This window comes from Apium graveolens, chromosome 7 (genome assembly GCF_009905375.1).
Source record: "Apium graveolens cultivar Ventura chromosome 7, ASM990537v1, whole genome shotgun sequence".
Classification (NCBI taxonomy): Eukaryota; Viridiplantae; Streptophyta; class Magnoliopsida; order Apiales; family Apiaceae; genus Apium; species Apium graveolens.
The window spans coordinates 236,191,527-236,197,527 of record NC_133653.1 but is presented as its reverse complement, the minus strand read 5'-3'; the positions used below and the strand labels follow the sequence as shown (position 1 = coordinate 236,197,527).

Sequence of the window (6,001 nt, the reverse complement as noted above, 5' to 3'; positions counted from 1 at the left end):
GGCATAAATGAAAATAGAAAGAGGCTTAGGTGGGTTGGCGCCAGAAGTATTGTTTTAACTAAGCGGGAAACTTTTAATAAACGTATATTATTATAAATTTATGATAAATAAATGTTTACGACCGATAATAAACGTCTAACTTTTTTTGGAGATCTCCATCTCTATTAAAAAAATTACTCCCTTCATCTCATTTTAATTGTCACATTTGATTTTGATTTAGTCAAATTAACTAAAGTTTGACCAAAGTTTGTTAATACTTTTTAATTGAACAAAATAAAAAAATTACATCATCGGAAAGTAGATTTAATCTACTTTAATATATAATTTTTAGTTTTTTAAATAATATAAGAGTAATATTTAATATTTTGTCAAAATTTGATCAATTTGACTTTTATATAAGAAAATGTGACAAATAAAATGAGATGGAGGAATACTATTTAAATTCACCTGGATCATAATCTAATCTAACTCAAACTTAAGTTATTCGGATAATTTATTAATCCCATTTTGAGCTTTACTTACTCAAACTCGAGTTATTCGAATAATTTTGAATAATAAATTAATCTGATTTCGAGTTTCAGCTTACTCTGCTTTTCATACTTGTACTCACAAATATAATTGAATTAGTATAATTTTATTATATGAATCATATATATATATATACAAACACATATAATATGAAATATTAATATATTTTTTATTTAATTGGGGAGTCCAATTTATCACATTTTAACTTTTATCAACATCTAGTAAAGTTATTCGAGTTTTGAAGTAAAATAGATAAAATTTATCATTATGATTATGACTCTTTCAATTTTCTACAAGCTAATATTTTAATTAGAACTAACTCTTTAACCCGTGTAAGACACAAGTTTGTTCAAAATACGAATAAACTGTGTGATAAATAAGTTAAATGATTATTGATCTTGGCGAAAATATGTGTTGTGAGATAAATGATCTCCGAAGAGTTTGTGTCGTATGATTAATAACCCTACAAATTTGCTCAATTGTTTTATTATATACATGAAAGTTCGATATTTGTTATATATAAATACGTTTAATACTTTTAGCATTATACCACATATATCTTTCGATCTAATATGTGTGTACGTTTGGTTTCAGTCGTATGATGACAACCATGCTTTCTTATAAAAGTTTCTTATAACATTCACATAAAAATAATTTGTGCTTGTCACCCTAAAAACCTTCGTATTGTGGGATTAATAATATTCGAGGAGTATGTGTCCTAAGATTAATGGCCTCACAAATTTGCTCAACTATTTTTCTTATATACATTAAAGTTCGATATTTGTTACAATTATATATGTTTAAAACTTTCAGCATTATATTACGTATATCTTTCGATCTAATATTTATGTACGTTTAGTTTTAGTTGTATAATGACAACTATGTTTTTTTATAATAGTTCCTTGTACCATTCATATAAAAATAATTTGTGCTTTTCACACTGAAGTCTTAGTACACTAACCTATTTTTTTTTAAAAATAATCTTTGTATTTAATACATTCACTCAAAATAATAAATTTTTAAAATTGTGTTAAAATTATGTTCGGTTTTAAAATATATCAAGATATATGTAATATATATAGTTATAAATTATTTTAAATGATGAAATATTAATAAATATATGTAATAATGAGTTAGACTAATTAATACATCCATATTATCTATTATATCTTAATGAGCACTAGTGAAAATTCCTAAGAATTTGTACTCAAAATGACACTATTGTAAAAATTGATAACCCGTAGTTTTGAAATTTGACCAGTGGGCCGACCCATTTTCCTAAACATACTATTTCCTATACAAATTAACATGGATTCATGGACTATCCACTTCTTAAATGGGTTTTTAAAATTATTAAAAAAAATCAATTATCAATATTAAAAAGATCAAATATATTATTAAAATAAATTTGTTATTATACTAGATCAATTATAGATCCACAATTCAAGCTTACACTAATTCAAATTAAAAAATTATTACTATTTTCCTTGATTCGATAATCATTATCTTCTTCTTCTTTATAACAGGCCATATCCATGAAATTCAACATTTGTATATATAATCATCTCCTATCGAATTTGTATTATTGATGACATGTTATCTATTGTGCAATCGTGTACATATTGTTGTTAATGTTTTAACAAAACCTATTTTTATTGTTTGACAATAATCATTATCATTGGACTAATTACATAACATTGAAGTTATGAATGGGAACAAACGTTCTACTACCTTTGAAGACAACATTCCTGATATGAATCTGCATAATCAAACCATGTCGCATAATTTTTTTTAAACGTTATAGCCTATTTAATTCATAATTGGTATTGATAGTTTATAGTCATCGTTCTCACTTTTATTATTCGTTTTAGCTGTTAAGCGACGAGGTCGTGGATAGATATGTGATTTGATTCTCCAACTTCTGGACGAAAATATATTAAATATCCGACGAAATATAGTTGAGCCTGTAACAAACACCGAAGCATCCGTATTGTCCGGTGAGTACAATCTTTATCTTTTATTCAATAAATGAAAGATCCGTAATGTAGCATCAAATTATTGAGTTTAGTAATGTATAAATTTTAATTGTTAGTGTAGTTTGTCGAGGCCGTGAGTCAGCTTTGGACATATTTCTACGTAATAGGTTGCTCAACATGAATCATATGGTTCAGGATAGTTCTATTATGAACTTAAAAAATCAATCAACTAACGAACACGATATTTTGTATTCAAAGCATATATTAACACATTGTATCACTGCATCGTTCATTGTTGTTTTTGTCATATCCATTTATTATTATGTAGTTCACTTAACAGGTATTGATAAAGCGAATTTTGCTCTAAATAGCCTGGGTACGTCACTTGATGACATTCTGGTATCATTTATATTCTATAATATATTGTCGCAAATCTCATATTGCCAATAGCCGTATGTTATTTAGACAACATTTAGTTAACAATTAGTATGTTACATCAATATCTCATATTTCCAATTTACTTCTATAGGTTTGTTATTTAATATATTGTTTATTTGTAAAAAAATTTAGTCTTAGGCTCTGGTAAAATCACACACCGCCTTGCAATAACAACCCAATACCATATCTAATTGTAAGTGTTTTATTCTTAATCCGTTTTCAATCCAGATAACATATATATATATATATATCATACTTAACGTGCAACTATGCTTTACAAACTGATTTATGTAGGTATCACTCTGCCTTCAATTGTCAAATCAGAGACTAAAAATAAACAAACTGTTGATGGTGGTGTTGAATCTGTCTTTAGTGGTAATAGAATTCTGACATGCTTTATTTATGACACACGCACAACATTTATGTTCATATATATGATATATGTACAACTGATAAGTGGCATTTTATACCACTTAGAACGTCTTATAATGGCTTGAATTGATGTCTTGAAATCAAATATTTTGTGTATTTGATGCGCTTTTCTAGTGTTTGTGCATTTCAGGGTATTAATTACATTTCTGGAGAGATTTCATCAAGAATAAGCCTTGATATGTGTTTTGCATTGCAAGTGGGAAGATAGGAGCAGATTGCAGCAAAGATTTGGAGCAAAAATAGAGTATTTTCCAGAAGGGGTCTGAGCGCCCGCTCAGCTCTCTGCTGAGCGACCGCTCAGGAAGCTGAGCGCCCGCTCAGGAATGCTGAGCGGCCGCTCAGGGATGGAATTTTAGAATAAATATTTTAGACTCCTGGTTTTGTTTAACTTCCAACTTCTGAGTTAGCTGGGTTTTATGGGACTCCTATATAAGTAGTTTTCAGAGACGTTTCACAGAGTGTTGGAACGTAGTATTAATCAAGGAGCGAGAAGATAAGGAAGAAGACCGTTTTAGCACACCGCAACGAAGAGGAAGCATATTTTCTTGTGATTCTTTATTTCGTTGTAACGTTGGATGCTAGTTTTCTTTACTTTGAACCTATTTACTCTTGTGACATACTCTGGTTTAATATAAGTAGTTTTAGTTATTATTCACGTATGTTATTATCATGTTTTCATATGAACCCATGATGACGATGAGTGCTATCATGGGCCAATCGTGATCATGGGGTCGTAACGGATTTACTATGGAATTCTTTAGTTAGTTGTTTAATACCTTAGTGTGTGATGATTGTATGATATCTAGTATTGGTTGTGCTTATTCGTCTTATGTGCGTCGCGAACATATAAGATAGGGTGTTAATCTCTTGTGAAGCAACGGTGGATCTTGAGGTTTAGAACTTGCCATACTAGCATAGGTTCATGAACGAGTATGCATGATTAGTGGGTAACTCTAACCGTTTTACTTTCCCTGTGTAATCAAAAGGAATAACTTGTGCTTAAATCGTTATGCTGTCAAATTCTGTAGACATATAGGGTCTCAACATAATTGATGTTTATTCATCTTCTATCTTAATTGTGGATGCTTGGTAGAATGGTATTAGTACAATAAAAGTTGGCTTTTATCAGTTTCGTGTTATTCGATTAATATCATCACTGTTGCATGCTAAGGGTAATAACAATGACTATTGAAGGAAGTAGTAATGAAGTTGTGATCTCATGTGTGTTTTAATATTATTAATTCAAGTGTTAATTAAGTGCTTAATTATCGTAGTTAATTATAGTTAATAATTCGTTAATCAATCTAAGTGTTATTGTCTTAACATTGAGAAGTAATCATACATTGGTGAGTGAGTGTTACTTGAACATAATTAGTTTGAGTCTCTGTGGGAACGAACTATAAAGTATTCTATATTACTTACGAACGCATATACTTGCGTGTATTATTAGCGCGTGTTTTTGCCCTAACAAGTTTTTGGCGCCGCTGTCGGGGACTCAGCGTATTTGTTTAGTTTATGTACTTACCATCAGTGGTTATTAGGATTCAGTGATTAAGACATGTTACTTATTGTTTCCGCTTGTGTTTCAAGTACTTTAGCGAGCGTTTATGCAAACACATTCTCGTACTCGCAAGAGGACTTTAGATACGGCTGAGGAGACAGACGAAGTTCTTGATATTCCGGAGAAGATAGATTTTGAAGATTCGGATTCAGGAAGTGAGCAGAAAGAGCAAGTAATCATGGGTGATCGTATAGTTCCGACAGATCCAACTCTTATGGACTATTCTCGGCTTAAAATTGATGACATTCAGTCTAGCATCATGCACCCGGCTATTGAGGCCAATAACTTTGAAATCAAGCCGGGCACTATTCAGATGGTGCAGAATTCCATTTCTTTCGGAGAAGCTGCGACTGAAGACCCCAACTTGCACATAAGGAATTTTGTCGAGATATGTAGTACTTTCAAATATAATGGTGTGACTGATGAGACTATCAAGCTGAGGCTTTTCCCATTCTCACTGAGAAATAAAGCTAAGAACTGGTTACATTCTGAACCAGCTGGGTCCATCACTACTTGGCAAGATCTTGCGCAAAAGTTTCTGGTGAAGTTCTATCCAATGGCGAAGACTGCGGCTATGAGGAGTGCTCTTACTCAGTTTGCGCAGCAACCTACAGAATCTATATGCGAAGCTTAGGAGCGGTACAAGGAGATTTTGAGAAAGTGTCCACATCATGGTATACCTGATTGGATGGTGATCACTGGTTTCTATAATGGTTTGGGGGCCCAATTTCGGCCCATGCTCGATGCAGCAGCTGGAGGCACCTTGTGGGCCAAAAGCTATACTGAGGCTTATAATCTGATTGAGACTATGACTGCAAATGAGCATCAAAACCCAACTCAAAGGATGATGCCTGGGAAGGTAGCAGGTATTCTGGAAGTTGATGCAGCTACAGCTATTGCAGCGCAGCTCCAAGCGCTGTCTATGAAGGTCGATTCTCTAGCCACCTATGGAGTCAATCAGATAGCTATGGTCTGTGAGCTTTATGCAGGTTCTCATGCTAAGGATCAGTGTTCTCTTGTTAATGAATCTATTCATTATATGAACAATTATCAGCAACCGCAGCAG

The 6,001-nt window shown here is 32.0% G+C and overlaps 1 non-coding gene across 1 annotated transcript; it reads right to left on the bottom strand.

Annotated features, from left to right (window-relative positions):
• Nucleotides 1–5,506: 5,506 nt before the first annotated feature.
• On the bottom strand, nucleotides 5,507–5,613 carry LOC141675931 (small nucleolar RNA R71). Its single transcript, XR_012556554.1, has one exon. It is a non-coding gene; the product is annotated as a small nucleolar RNA R71 (small nucleolar RNA).
• Between the last annotated feature and the right edge of the window lie 388 nt (nucleotides 5,614–6,001).